The following is a 13,823-nucleotide window of genomic DNA, read 5'->3' as shown; positions in this document are numbered from 1 at the left end:
GTACAGCTGTGCTGCTGTAAGTTTTAAGTGTAGCCCTCAGAAACCACTCCCCACTATGGGCATGCTACATCCACCCAAGAGCAATAAGGGCCATCATCCTGCACCAGTGAAGGGTGGGTGCAAGATCAGGCCCTTGGTCAGACTCCCTCCGTGTCCTGTCAAGGCCACATCTTCGGTTTCCAGAAAATGTCAGCAATGAGCAATGGCAGGCATCTCCCCCGCCACTAGCGAGCAAACTTGTCAGCTCAGGGAAGCGAGGAACTGAGCAGACTGCTTCTGCAGAACCCCCCACTCTCCCTGGGAGGAACTTCTCCCAAGCAGATGCACGTGCTGTCTCTGCAACCTTCTTGATGCTGATTGACCATGGGAGAAGGAGACTGTGGGCCTGATTCTCTCCTGCTGTGCATCTCAATCAGTCATTTGCCCCTGTGCAGAGAAGGAGGAAAACGCTCTGAGATCAAACTTCTCCACTCAGACTGATGTGGTTCTTTTCTGTGTTACGGTAGCCCTTAGGGATCCCTCTGAGGGCCCCTCTGCACCAGGCAAGGTACAGGTGACGCTGACTACACATCCTGCAAAGCAGTGGAGAATCAGGCCCTGGGAACAGGAACATAGAGTTGCCATACTCAATCAGACCCAAGGGACCAGCACTAGATGATCCAGGTGGACGTGCAAGAAACCCTGCCCAGAGAAAGCTACCCGGCTCCACCCCACTAGTTAGAGGTTGGCTGATGTTAACCAACCAATTTGGTGTCTGCCATGTGGCCGTAGTTTTATCTCAACGGTTTTTAAGGGTTTCTGTTTATTTGGATTTGTATATAAAAAAAAAGCAAAATGAAAAATAAATACATTTCCTTGCTTTACCTTCAGACATTGCTGTTTCAGTCAATGTCCTGGTGCTTTGGGATGCTTGGATGACAGTTGAAGTATGTCAAGCCTCAGTACTCCTTGGTGTGCTCTGGAAAAGTTGGGATACAGCCTGGAAACTAGACACACAAAGAATTTTGTGCATTGCCATGGTAGCTGGGTGTGTCAGCTTTTAACCTGAGGATGTTAATATATGGCTCTTTCCAGGGCTTCACTATTCAGTGTTTGCACAGTACTTTCAAAAGAAAAGTGCTTTTCTTAACACTGAATGGGTCCCAGCTTGTTCTTAGTTGTACTATAGAGGCATTCATACTCAGAGATTTGACATTATCCATTGTAATGGCACCTGACGGGTGCACCAATGTCACTGAATGACATTGTGACGTACATGTTACTCTGTCTATGCAATGTGAAGTTAGAACATAGTTCAGCTGCAATAGCTCATCTTTAGATGTCCTTGGTATGGGCTCAGCCTACAGTAAGGACCCAAAGAAGTTGCCCTCTGATATATTCAGGGGCTTTTGTGAAGCAGATTGGTGGACTCAGCTTAGCTCATAAAGGGCAGACACATCCATTGCTAAAATTACCATCACAATTAGCTCCCTTGAATGGTGGCCTCAGAAGAGAGGCCAAGTATGGAACCGGAATCACCCCCAGAAAAGATCTGTAAGCTGCTGGACCAGCTCACCTGCCAGTGCATCAAATAACATTCCCAACAGCAATGGGATTCCAGTCCTTCTCTCCAGGGTTGAGTTATAATTCTCCAAATCAAAATAGTTCCACCTATATCAAACCAGGTCTCTCCAGCTACCCCAGGGACTCTTGCTGAAGCCTATCTACTCCCTGCGGGTCACATGCAAGTGGTTCATCCACCTTTTATCTAATGACTAGGTGGCCTGCAGGTTATCATGTGATCCCCAGCCTCAGACCCATCACCTGGGAGGCAGCTAATTAGTCACTGGCGGGACTGAGCCCAATTTCCTTATAGGCCCATCCCACTCTATGGTAAGGATCCTCCAGGGCAAGGCAGTGCAGCATGACGTAGTGGGGGAGACAGCTGGCTATGCTGCTGCCTGTGCTGTATTTATTAAAGGGATGAGTAAAGGATTCCTCGCTCCACGGGTGTCAATTCTGCACCTTTCACCAGCACTATGTTTACTTAAAATAAATGTCAAGTGACAGAGCTGTCTGAGAAATCATTTATTTTTCCCTGTGAATTTTAAAAATTCATTTTCTGTGAAAAAAAATTGTTTTTTTTACAAAAATCTGAATATTTTTAATTAAAAATGATTTCCCTCCCTACACACACAAAAAAACATTTTTGACCAGACTCAGTTTTTAAAAAAAGTCAAGCAGCTCTCCTAATGCAGTTGGATGCAATTGCCTTGTGATACAATGAGCACTGTGGGAACACAGAGTTAATGCACATGTCTGCCTTCACTGAGCACTGCATGTGTGGGTGAAGAGTGGGAACAGAGAATGAGAAACTCTTACAACTGTACTAGGGTAATCATTGATCAGCTATATTTTTACTCAACACAATGGAACGTTATCCCAAAAAACATGTCCCAGATATACAGCATAGGGTCAAACTGGATTACTGTAGTGCAAGTCCATCGGTGTCATTGGCATTGTACTTACTTACTTACTTCAGGGCTGAAGTTGGCTCATTAAGCCACAGTTATCAGAGCCTCATGTTCGTAATAAAATAATCAAACACACTACATAGTCTGCCCTGATCAGATCATGGCCAATGTTCATCAAACAAACCCCATCTGCCAAGAGATTTATTCAGGACCGAGCAAAGGCCTCTTATGGCTCAGTTCTGCTTTGGTTTACGCTGGTGTGTGAATCTGGAGTAAGTCAATGGCTTTACTCTGGATGTACAGCAGTATAACTGAGATCAGAGTGTGGCTTTCAGCCCACTTGGGACAATTTGGGGTATCACATTCCCTGTAGGCCAGTCCCAGGCTAGTCCTGGGATGGAGTTTAACTTCAGGCTACCAGATACCTCTATGGTTTAAAAGAGACCTCTTGGTTAAACAGTATCTCAGTGTCTGTCCTCAGGTGCTAATTAACTGATGCTGTATCCTTTGACCGTATGGGAATGAACAAGGCAAATATTAAACAGTTAAAGGGACAGTGTTGAGATTGGTAGGCCCTGCATCTAATCACATATTCTTTTATTTGCAGAGTCCATGTAGTACCATGAATGGCTTTTACCCCCAAACTAGGTTTTTACCCATTTTTAAGTCTTCTCTCAATTTTACTTATGTTTTTACTCAAAACTCCAGTTTTTCAAAATAAAATAAATAATAAGACCATACCAATGACCCAGAATCCCTGAGGGACCCTGAGGGTCTAAGTTGGCCCAGCTGACCTTTAAACTTCTTAATGGTATTGCCCTTGCTCTATTTCAGATCTGTCTCATGAGACTTGTCCTGATGGATATATTTGTGCTATGGAACCTCGTGAAGAAGATTCCACCACCATGTTTGCTCAGGGCCTTTGCTGCAGGTCCTTACATGGCCTCTATTACTTTAGTACCGGAGATCCTTCTAGACAAGAATGAATTTAGCCTCCCAACAGCCCTGGGAGGCAGGGGAGTGCTATTTACATTTCACAGATGGGGAATTGAATCACAGAGGGAGAGATTTCCAAAGCACCTAATGGGATTTGTGCTCCCAAACCCCTTAGGTACTTTTGAAAAGTTTCCTCCAGAGAAAATAAGCAATTTGTCCAGCATTCCACAAGAAGTCTATGGCAAAGCTGGGAATCAAACCCACATATCCAGTCCCCTGCTTTAAGCACAGAAGCAGGGTATTCCTCTCTTCCAACTCAGCCCTTAGCCTGCTTGTCAACACCTCAGCACCTTCTTAAAGTGTTTGTCATTATTATCCTCACTATTTTAGCTCTTTTCCACAGCTAGATCCCTTTCCCCACAGTGTAAAATTTCCCTTTCTTTATTCCTGCCCTCTCCATGCCCCGGTTTTCTGAGAGTTGTTTTTATTCTATTGTAATTTTTCAAATGTATTAGTCATGTTTGAATTGTACAATATTCCCAGCACTTTTGGGAGGGAAAGAAGTGGTGCTTTAAAAGTTACTCACCAAACTCTGCTTTCCACTGTAAATCTAGAATAACTTCTCTTACAGTGGTGTAAATCTGTATTTACAGGATAGAACTTGTCCTGCTATATACATGCATGTGCTCAACAAGTATTACAGCCCATAGATATGCACCTTGTGCAGTCATTTATTCCAGCACACTGTAAGCATAAGGCAGTTAAAACACAAGAGTGGGACACAGGTGACGTGGATTCAATTCCTGGCTCTGCTATGGACACTCCTGATGATCTTGATCAAGTGTCAGAGCTGGATATTTAAGCACCTAACTCCCACTGATTTGAATGGAGTTAGGCACCTAAATACCTTTAAAATATGGCCTTTAATCTCTCTGTGGTTCAGTTCCCCACCTGTAATGGAGATATTATACTTCCTTTTGTCTCTCCTGTCTTGTCCACTTACACTATGAGCTCTCCATGGTAGGGACTGTCCCTTATTGTGTATTTGTGCAGCATCTAGCATAACAAGCCATCTTTTTTCGTGGGGGAAGAAGGGAGGAGAGACCCTAGCACTACTGAAATATAATTAAAATAATAACCAGTCTAACTTGGTAGAATTTTATGTCCACTTTATGCCACGTAAGTGACTGAATGAGGTGCAGGGCAAAGCTGAACTAGGTGCAGTGTCTGCCTCCCAGCGCTCACGAACCAACAATAAGCCGTTGTATATTTATATATGAGATAAAGAAAATGGTCCTCTTTATCAGCTTTTAGTTTTATGCTTCCAAAGGTTTACTGTGAAGGAGAAAAAGAGAAAGGAATTTTTTTTTAAACTAATGATGAAAAAAATTCCCCCTTGACGACGTCCTTCCTTTTAATCAAAGTCTGTGTAATTTTCATCCAAACCACTAGTCCTGATTAGCCCCAACTGATTAGTTTTTCATGCTGCTTTTTACACGTCACTCACTGGCCTTTGGCAAGGAGGGCCAGCTAGTTTACAGCCTGTTACAACCAACTGAATTAAAAAAAAAAACCCCACAGTAAGAGGTGCCCTAAAACGTGGACAGTAGCTATGAAGCCAGCATGCCTTGAGGAGCACTTGTGTGTGAGAGCCCAGATGCTCATTCTTCTCTGATCTAATATTACGTTTTATCCAGGGATGGTTCTCTACATATAATAATGAAGGGAAAGATCAGCACTCATAAGGGAAAAACAATGAGAAAGCAGGCAGAGAGAAAAATGCTCATAATAAAGTTTTGCTAATAAAAGATATGATGGGGGTAATAAATGTAATCTTTCCTGTATTGCCCTGACTGTTCCAGAAGCCATCCATTACTTTAAAGTGCTGGATGATAAAAAAAAAAAACTACTGAGTAGTTTTGGCTGGCGCCAGTGTCATTTTGTCTAGTTTAGTGCATTGAGGTTGGGCTCCTTGCACTCTCTTAGCAGTTATTGAAGGGCTGGAATCCATGGCAGGGGCTGGGATTTTTTCTACCCATTTAGTTATTGATTACCGCTCTTCACAAGCTTGGAATAAGCAAGCTCACCCTCGCACTCCAGTGGGATTCAGAAAGGTTCCATGTGTTTTCTCAATGTTTCCTCTGAACTTCCTTCAGGGTCCTTTTCATTTTCACTTGAACCAGTTATGGCTCTTTTTAACTGGACATATAAGCAGTTGATGACATGCCTTTTGGAGCAGGAAAATGATTCAATGAACCAAGATGGAATTTTAACAGCTTTGTCATTTTTAGAAACCAACCTGTAAAGGGATAGCCTGTCGCTCTCCTGGTAAAAGAGAGAGAGAATGTGTGTGTGTGTGTAGGGGGAAATAGCTTTTCAGCCATGGACCTGTATTTGTTTGAGAGCAAAGGTCCACACAGAGTATGTGCTGTTCATAATCATTATCCCTGACTCTCCTATTGTAAATGTTTGTCATCCAGCTAGGAAAGAGGAAGAATGGCCTAGTGAATAGGGTGCAAGTCCATGCTCCACCACAGGATACCTGTGTGACTTTGAGCAAGTAACATAGGCCCAGGTCCTCAAAGGTATTTAGGGTCCTAATTTCAATTTATTTCAGTGGATATTCGGACCTAAAGACCTTTGTGAATCTGGGCCTTATTCTCTTTGTAAAATCTGTAAAATGGGGATACTAACGCTTTCCTATCTCACAGGGCGTTGTGAAGATAAACACTTTAAAAGATTGTGAGGTGCTCAGACATTACAGTAATGGGCCCCATGGAACTACCTAATCTAGGTAGACAGAAGCAGAGACAATACAGCAGAGTCCCTTGTAGTAGAAGAGAAGCAGGACTGGGTTGCAATGGATATAAAATGAGATTCTGTACTCCACCTGCTGGACACAAAGGAGACCCCGCAATATGCGCTTACTCCTAGACCTAACACAGCCTGTACTGCCTTCTTTCACAACGGGAGGAAGTCCTGACCCTACTGAAGTTGATGACAAAACTCCCATTGACTCCACAGGGGCCAAGATTTCACCCAAAGTCCCCTTATCTCCTGGCTTGAACTGAACCTTCATGGAGGAGTCTGTTAACTACACTGCAAATATCAGCTTTCATATACCACAGCTAAAGAACAATCAAACGTGACCATTTCTGATCATTTCATAAGCTGAAGTTCGTTTGCACAAGCCGGTGAATACAGGATACATTTATAGAAGTCAATTAGCTCATGAATGATTTATGTATAGGATAAAGGGCTAAATCCCCTAGATAATGTGTTAGGGATGAGCTAATTCAACTGGCTCTAGTCTTTATAGAATACATTTTCAGCTGCATCTTCAGGTTATTACTAATGGCTGCATGTAACAGGGTTGATTGCATGTAACAGGGTTGATTGCATGTACCTGCAGTTTCTGGTAACAGGGTGGCACCCACCTCCCACAAATGCCTCCCTTGGTCAATGGTTTCTTCAGCAGGTCTTCAGTGACTCAGAGCTCTGGCTGAGTCATACACATGGTCTGTAAGTGGAACCAATCAGACTCCTTCTAGGATATACAGTCTTTACCTTCTCCTGACCCTGGTATGGGGCTGTACCCCTCTTACCTCCTCCCAGAGACACTGTCTTCCTTCAGCTCTCCCTAGGCTCAGTCCCAGCAGCCAACCAGAATCTCCTTCTTAGCTCCCCCCAACCCTGTGCACAGCCTTGCTGCTCTTTCAGCCTGCCAGGAACCCAGTCCTCTCTCTTCCAACTCCAGATGCAAGTGACTGACTGCAGCTCCTTTTTATATGGCCCTCCTAGCCCCTGATTGGCCACTCCTGCAGCCACTCTAGGCCACTTGGAGGACTTCTCCTCTGCTCCTCCCTGGGACAGGGTGTGGCAGGTCCCTGAGGCCTCCAGCAGGGGGCCTCTGGGCCTAGTCCACTCCATCACACTGCAAAACAGACAGCGCTACAAATATATAAACGTCCTCAACGCCTATCTGGTTTAAGAACAAATCGAACAATATGCTGAATAGGTCTTAAAATCAATCGGGATTTTCTTTTCACTTCTACAAGTGCAAGCTGTTCCATACACAAAAACAGAGCTGTTTGGAATGAGGATGCAATAGCTAAACAATGCAGGGCTGCTATCAAGACAGAAACAAAAACAAAATGATGTTATTTCCACCCCCACCCCTCTTAGTTGTTGAAGATGACACTAAAGGCATGAATGGAAAGCCTGTGATTTTTTGTGTGTGTCTTTGATATTCTTTGCACAGCTTTTGTGCCGAGGTAAAGCTAACACTGCTACACAGATTGAAGTTGGAAGATTACAGCAATCAAATCCATTTCCACAGGATACATTTAACTGGGCAGGTTTTACTTTAAACCTAAGTACCCTACTGGGGATTCATTACCAAAACCCATCCGTTTTCCATTTGTTTTTAATGGGAGGAGAGATGAGTTTTGAATAATTAAAAGCCAACTCCTTTCTGTCTGTCTGCATGTCAATGGGGGAAGCTAATGCCATATCATGGATATGCCTGTTTGAGAGCTGGGCTTTGTGTGTGCTTGTAAATGGAGATACTCTGCTGACACTTGGAAGGTAATGGAGGTGACAGCAGATGGTCTTCCCAGGCAAGTGCCAAGGGCCAAGAAAGAGGGATTCCTTGGGGTATGAAAGAAAGGCTGCATTAAATCAAGCAGAACAATTGTAAATGTTAAGCTGATGGGAGTGATTCTTTTTTCTGGACTTATTGCTGCTGTTGTTGTCTGTGTTTATCAAACTTGTAGTTATTTTAAGGGAAAATATCTGAGCAGTAGTGTCTAGGCAGGCTTTGCTTTAGGCTCTTTGCCATCTGCTGTGTGCGATGCTGGGGACTCCCTCTTCTCTTGCTGAGTTCCTCAGGGGGATCCAGCACAAGCATTTGGAGATGCTACCAATTTTTTCTTCATGCTATCACTCTTTATCCAGGGAGACAGCTTGATGGACCTGGAGGAGGACATATTGTGGGCACCTAACTGCTCCTTTCACATGGATTACCATGTGCAACCCACTGGCCAGTGTGTGTTGTGTCCCCTGGTGCCCAGTCTACAGAGGATGTGTCTCTGCTACAGTCACAGATGCAGAGGTTGGCTCTTTTGCTCATGCTGTAAAGACAAAGGTCTTTAGCTATAGAGGTTTCCAGTTCAATTCCCAGTGCTGGCTAAGATGAAGCTGGTCACACAGACATTCTACCTCCCACACCTTTTCCTCCTTGCCTACTGCCAAAGGTCCAGATCCAGTGCCCCTTATAGCCAAGAGAAGGTCTCCCATTGACTTGAATGGGTATTGGATCAAAGCCCTGGCAGCACACTCTCAGGAGCAGCTGAAGGCCTAAACACCGTCCCAAGCCAGCACACTATTCTCCTGAGGCTGCCATGCAGCTGTAATAGTAAGAAGCACCCCCACACTGCAGTGTTCCAGAGAGAGCTAGGCTCACATCCTGCCCAGCTGCTGTGTGAGTATGAAGGGTGGGGAGAGAGGAGTGTTTCTGTACCCTCTTGCATCCTAGCACACCTATACACAGGATTTTGGCCTGTGTTTATAACAGTTAAGAAAAGGATAAAGCGAGACAGAGAAGTTCAGTGACTTGCCCAAGGTTTACACAACAAGTCAGTGGTAGAACCAAGAAAAGAATCCAGGAATCCCAATTCCCAGACCCATGCTCTAGACCACACTTTAAAAGCTTTTCTAATACTATGGATACAGGACTATACTGGGTTCACGGGATCACAAGCCAAAATCAAGATGAGTGATGCTGACATCACATTACAAAATGGAGCTTGGGGGAAAACACCTGCCACACTTTAGAAGGGTATCAGTTGTTTTGTTTAAATTCAATTTTATCACAACTCCCTCTTTAAAAGTCAGAGTTACCTAAGATAGGATTTCAGGATAGAATCTTTCTTCTTTATAGAGAAGTGGGGTAAGATGACTACAAATTTGCTTCTGTTAATTTAAAAAAACAGCATACAAAAGCTTTGAAGTAATTTATGAGCATTTATTCATTTTCTCGTAGAGTGGTCTCTGTGGAAATGCAAAGAGTAGCTACTGTATGACTTTCTCTCTGAATTGACTGGCAAGAGAAAGAGCAAGTAGATTTTGTTAAATTAATTATCAACATTGATTTTACCATGAGATGATGCCTTCAGTAACTTTGAAGAATCTTGAGTAGTCAGGCTTGGAAAATTGATCTATTGGTTTCCGTAAAGTAGAATTTCTAGGTTCCCTCCCACCAGATACATTTTAAATGTTAATTTGCATGCTCAAAAGGAATTGGGTGATTTGTCATTATATTTTCCTCCTGAGACGTAGCTATACGTTTCCTTGTTAATTGATTTTAATATTTAGATTCGGTTGTAGGAAAACTAATTTAAGGAATCTGAATCTGAGTTAAAATTAATGGCTGACAACAAGCTGAAACTTTAGATGAAATGTCATTAGGTTATTAAAAGCTACCAAATTTTCTCCTCTCTCTAGCAGCTTTACTTTGCTTGATCCATTATAAATTAATGCATTAAAAATAACTGCTAACTATGACACTGCTCTTCTCCTGGAAGTTTTGTTTGCACCATGGAGTCTAAAGCTAGGTGGATAAGAGAAAGTTTTTGCAAACATTCATTTGAATTCACTTCTCTTAGGATTCAAGCACACACAGAAGGTGAAAATCACCCCTCTGCAGAAGGCCTATGCACTCTGTGGGGACTTAGGTGAAATTCAAACAGTGCATTAGCCTTAGGTTCTCTGTACAGGAGCAAAAGTTACCAGAAAGAGAAAGGGTCATAAAGAATTGTGGAAATATGTTTCTCACAAGCAGTCACACTAGAAACATTTGTGTGGCCATCTTTAATGTGCTTTGGGTTTTTATAAGTGTTATTTATGCTACAACAGCACGTCTAAAGGCATGCACCAAAATTGGGGTCCCATTATCCTAGGCATTGTACAAACGCCTAGAAAGAGACCAGTCCTTTTACCAGGGAACTTGCAATCTAAGTAGATAAGGCAGACAAAAGGTTGGGGGGCAAAACAGAGGCCCCAAGCAGTAACATGACCTTAGTCAGTGGCAGAGCTGTGACTAAAACCTAGGTCTCCTGAATCCCAGTCCATTCTTTTATCAATTGGACAACACAGCCTCTCCTTTTTTTGGTAGTCTTTTAGTCTAGAAGTCCATAAACCATAGCAGTCAGGTGACCAATCACACACCTTCTGCCTTGCCCCTTACTCTCCCATTCAGTCACAGGCCTGCAAATGTATTAGCAAATATTTGATGCAGCAGTCATAACCAATAGTTCACGAGCAGCCTAGTGGCTGAGACAGATGTACCAAGAACTCCCCGGTTAAGCAGTGTATCTCACCTCCAGCACTGGCTGCATTAACTCTGGCTGATCTTCCTGTGAGGTTTGATAGTGGTGGGGAAAGATATGCATCCCCCAGCCTTACCCTGAACCTCCCATGCCTACGCCTTCTCAGCAAGACAGAGTGGGCTTTGCAGAGAGCGACTCAGACAGATGTTATAGTTAGGTGACTTCCCTAAGGCAGCGGTTCCTAAACTGTGGGTCATGACCCCAAATGGGTTACGCCATCAGCAGATGGGGTTGCAGCAATCGCTTACATGTGGAGGACACCATTTTGCTCTGCACAGCATAGACCTTGCATGTCTGGTGCATGCGAGATCACACCGTGCAAAGAGCAAAATGGCATCCTCCATGCTGTCTGGGGTCCTGGAAAGAAATACTTCATTAAAATGGGGTCCTGATGACAAAAAATTTGGGAACCCTGCCCTAAGGTATGGGAGAAGTCTTCATGGAGGGAACTATAATGGCCAGGTGGTTTGGGTGAAGCCTGCATAACAGGTGTGGAACCGATCCTCAGGAGAGGACTTATGCAAATACCTTGACTATTTTAAAAGGCATGCAGCAGAAATCCATCTGTTTCCTGGAACAGAAAGAGCCAGTGGGCAGAGCTGCAATTCAAGCAGCACCACAGACACATAGCGCAATTCAATTACAGAAAAGAGTGCAAAGAAGTTTAAGGATCATTCTGTTTTGGCCCCTTTGCACTGACAGCCTCCATTTGTGACACCTTTTCATTAACAAAAATTAAATGGCACAATGCAGGGACCGTGCGTGTTACTAGAGTTAAAAAGGAAAACACTGTGAAACATCAGATAGCAAATATTTCCTAAGCTAACCGGAATCAGCTTTCTGACGGGTTCTAGCATCTCTGCCGATGGTGGGACTCACATCAACGACGTGAAGTCAGAGAAACTTGGCTTTATGAAAATTATGTGCTCAGGAAGTGGGAGAGAAACACTTGCTCCACCCTTCTTTCAAAATGGCTGCCATCTCTCATTGGTCTCAATGGGATTGAAGCCAGAGCAGTCTTTCCATTGTTCATAACTGGAGTGAAGCTACCAGTGTTTTGTGAGGTCGCCATTTCCCCTGAGAGCAACTTTCCAAAAAATTTCAAATTTTTCTAGAAGCGAGCTCCCAAGGTCTTTCTGGTACTTGGGCAAAAAACATGGTGCCCTATGACATTCAGTTCTGCAGCAGTTACTCTTTCTATAGGTAACTCTAGCAAGCTGCATGGAAAGACGTCAGTTCTCACTCTAGCCTAGCAAAAACCCATCAGTTTGCAGAGCTAGGGCCTGATCTAGCTGTCGTTGTAATCCATGGAAATGACTTTGGTGGGAGCTGGATCAAACTCAGAACTAAAAAATACACTTGTATTGAAATGTTCTAGATACAGGCATTGAGCCTGATCCTGCAGCCCTTACTTCCTTACCCTTTGACTTCAATGGGACAATTCATGTGAGAAAAGGTTGCAGGACTGGCCTTTAACTTTCCTTACTCTGCACTGAAATAGGATCTGCCCTCTGATAAATGGGCTGATAGTTTCACTGTAGCTTCTGGTTTTTCATTCTGCTGAAGTGTTTTACCTCCTGAAATATGACAGCACTGTGGCGATAAGCCCAATTGCTAACCTCTCAGAGCAACCAAACATTCGAGGAGAGCTATCTTCCATCTTCTCCAGCGGTGTATGAACATCTGTTCCGGAGATGTACTGAAAGCCATGAACTCCCACTGAAATCAGTACAAGTTTGGGCCTGTAAGCCGTGCTAAGGAATTGAAAGCAAAGAGATTTGCACTGAAAATGAAGATCTTGAAATAGGTCTAGCTGCTTGCAGCATCCAGCCTGCAAAATGCAGGCTAAAATGTCCATCTGGGGAAAAGTTCCCACTTCCACACTAGATAATGAAGTTGCTTTTGTCAGCTAGTCAGAAGGTTCCTGTGGGAACCATCACAGGAATTCTTAGGACCAATCTTTCAAAACCAGGCATTTAACTTGTGCCCAGACTCAAAGTGTGTGTGTGAAGCATCAGCAAGTGAAAAGCATTCACAAAGTGTGAATGGATAATGGCTTATGCTTTTTGAGCATGCAGTTATCGGTTTGACATCTGCATCAACACAGTTTGCATATTCAATTAACTGCAAGCTGCACACTTTCTTTGGAAACTTTAACCCTTCACATACAATGTTCTCTATTTACCTGCAAATGTCTTGGGTATCAAAGAACAAGGGAAGGGACAGAACAGAATTGTTCCAAAGCTGAACATTTTTCAAAGTTTTCCAGGAGGTACTCACAGCTGTATAAATTACAGGGCACAAGTTACACTTTTGTTTGCAAAGAAATCACAGGCTTATCTAATAAATGCTAGAAGCATAACGAGATCACATGCTCACGTTGATTACTAGGTAACTACACTTAACAGGTGCCCTCTTGGGCTGGGTTGAGAGGTCCTTCTCCGTAGGAACATCTCCAGCACCCAGGACCTGACAATCTCTCCCAGTGTACCTTAGTCAGGTGCATATAATAATACAATTTAGCATTTGTATAGTACTTTGCATCTGCAGAGCACTGCATTAACTAGTTTACTAAATCTTAACTAAATCACTGTCATAACACTCCAATGAGGTGGATTAGTAGGACATCTATTTCACAGATGGAGAAGCAGACAGAGAAGTGGAAGGATTGGCCTAAAGCCACAGTTAGTAGCAGCTCCAGGATTGGGCCTCAGAACCATCTCACTCCATGCTCATCGCTTCAGAATGGGGGAGCCCAGACACGATGGTGATAGGTGCATTACAAATGCCACGGATTGATGGATCAGACAGGTGGACAACGCTGCTTCAAAGTGCACATGCCAGCCAATCTCACACTCTAGGTAGTTGTTATGGGAATTCCAACCATACAGAACAACTGTCTTGTTATTTTTATTCTGTTAAAATGTGGACATGTTGCATTTCTACTTTAGTATTTCAATAGTCTTACAAGATAGCCTTGCTTAACAGAACTGTCCAAACTCCAGTAAAAGGCTCTTCAGACTGAAGGCTACCCAGCTTGCTTGCC

The 13,823-nt window shown here is 43.5% G+C and overlaps 1 long non-coding RNA gene across 1 annotated transcript; it reads right to left on the bottom strand.

The window, feature by feature from the left end:
- Positions 1 to 337: 337 nt before the first annotated feature.
- LOC137152892 (uncharacterized) lies at positions 338 to 1,678 on the bottom strand. Its single transcript, XR_010919642.1, has 3 exons — positions 1,556 to 1,678; positions 865 to 986; positions 338 to 426 (listed from the first exon to the last, which is right to left on the bottom strand). It is a non-coding gene; the product is annotated as an uncharacterized lncRNA (long non-coding RNA).
- Positions 1,679 to 13,823: the final 12,145 nt, after the last annotated feature.

Source organism: Emydura macquarii, unplaced genomic scaffold (genome assembly GCF_026122565.2).
Source record: "Emydura macquarii macquarii isolate MOO-44397 ecotype Brisbane River unplaced genomic scaffold, CSIRO-AGI_Emac_v2 contig_1230, whole genome shotgun sequence".
Classification (NCBI taxonomy): domain Eukaryota; kingdom Metazoa; phylum Chordata; order Testudines; family Chelidae; genus Emydura; species Emydura macquarii.
This window is presented reverse-complemented; position numbering and strand designations above follow the sequence as displayed.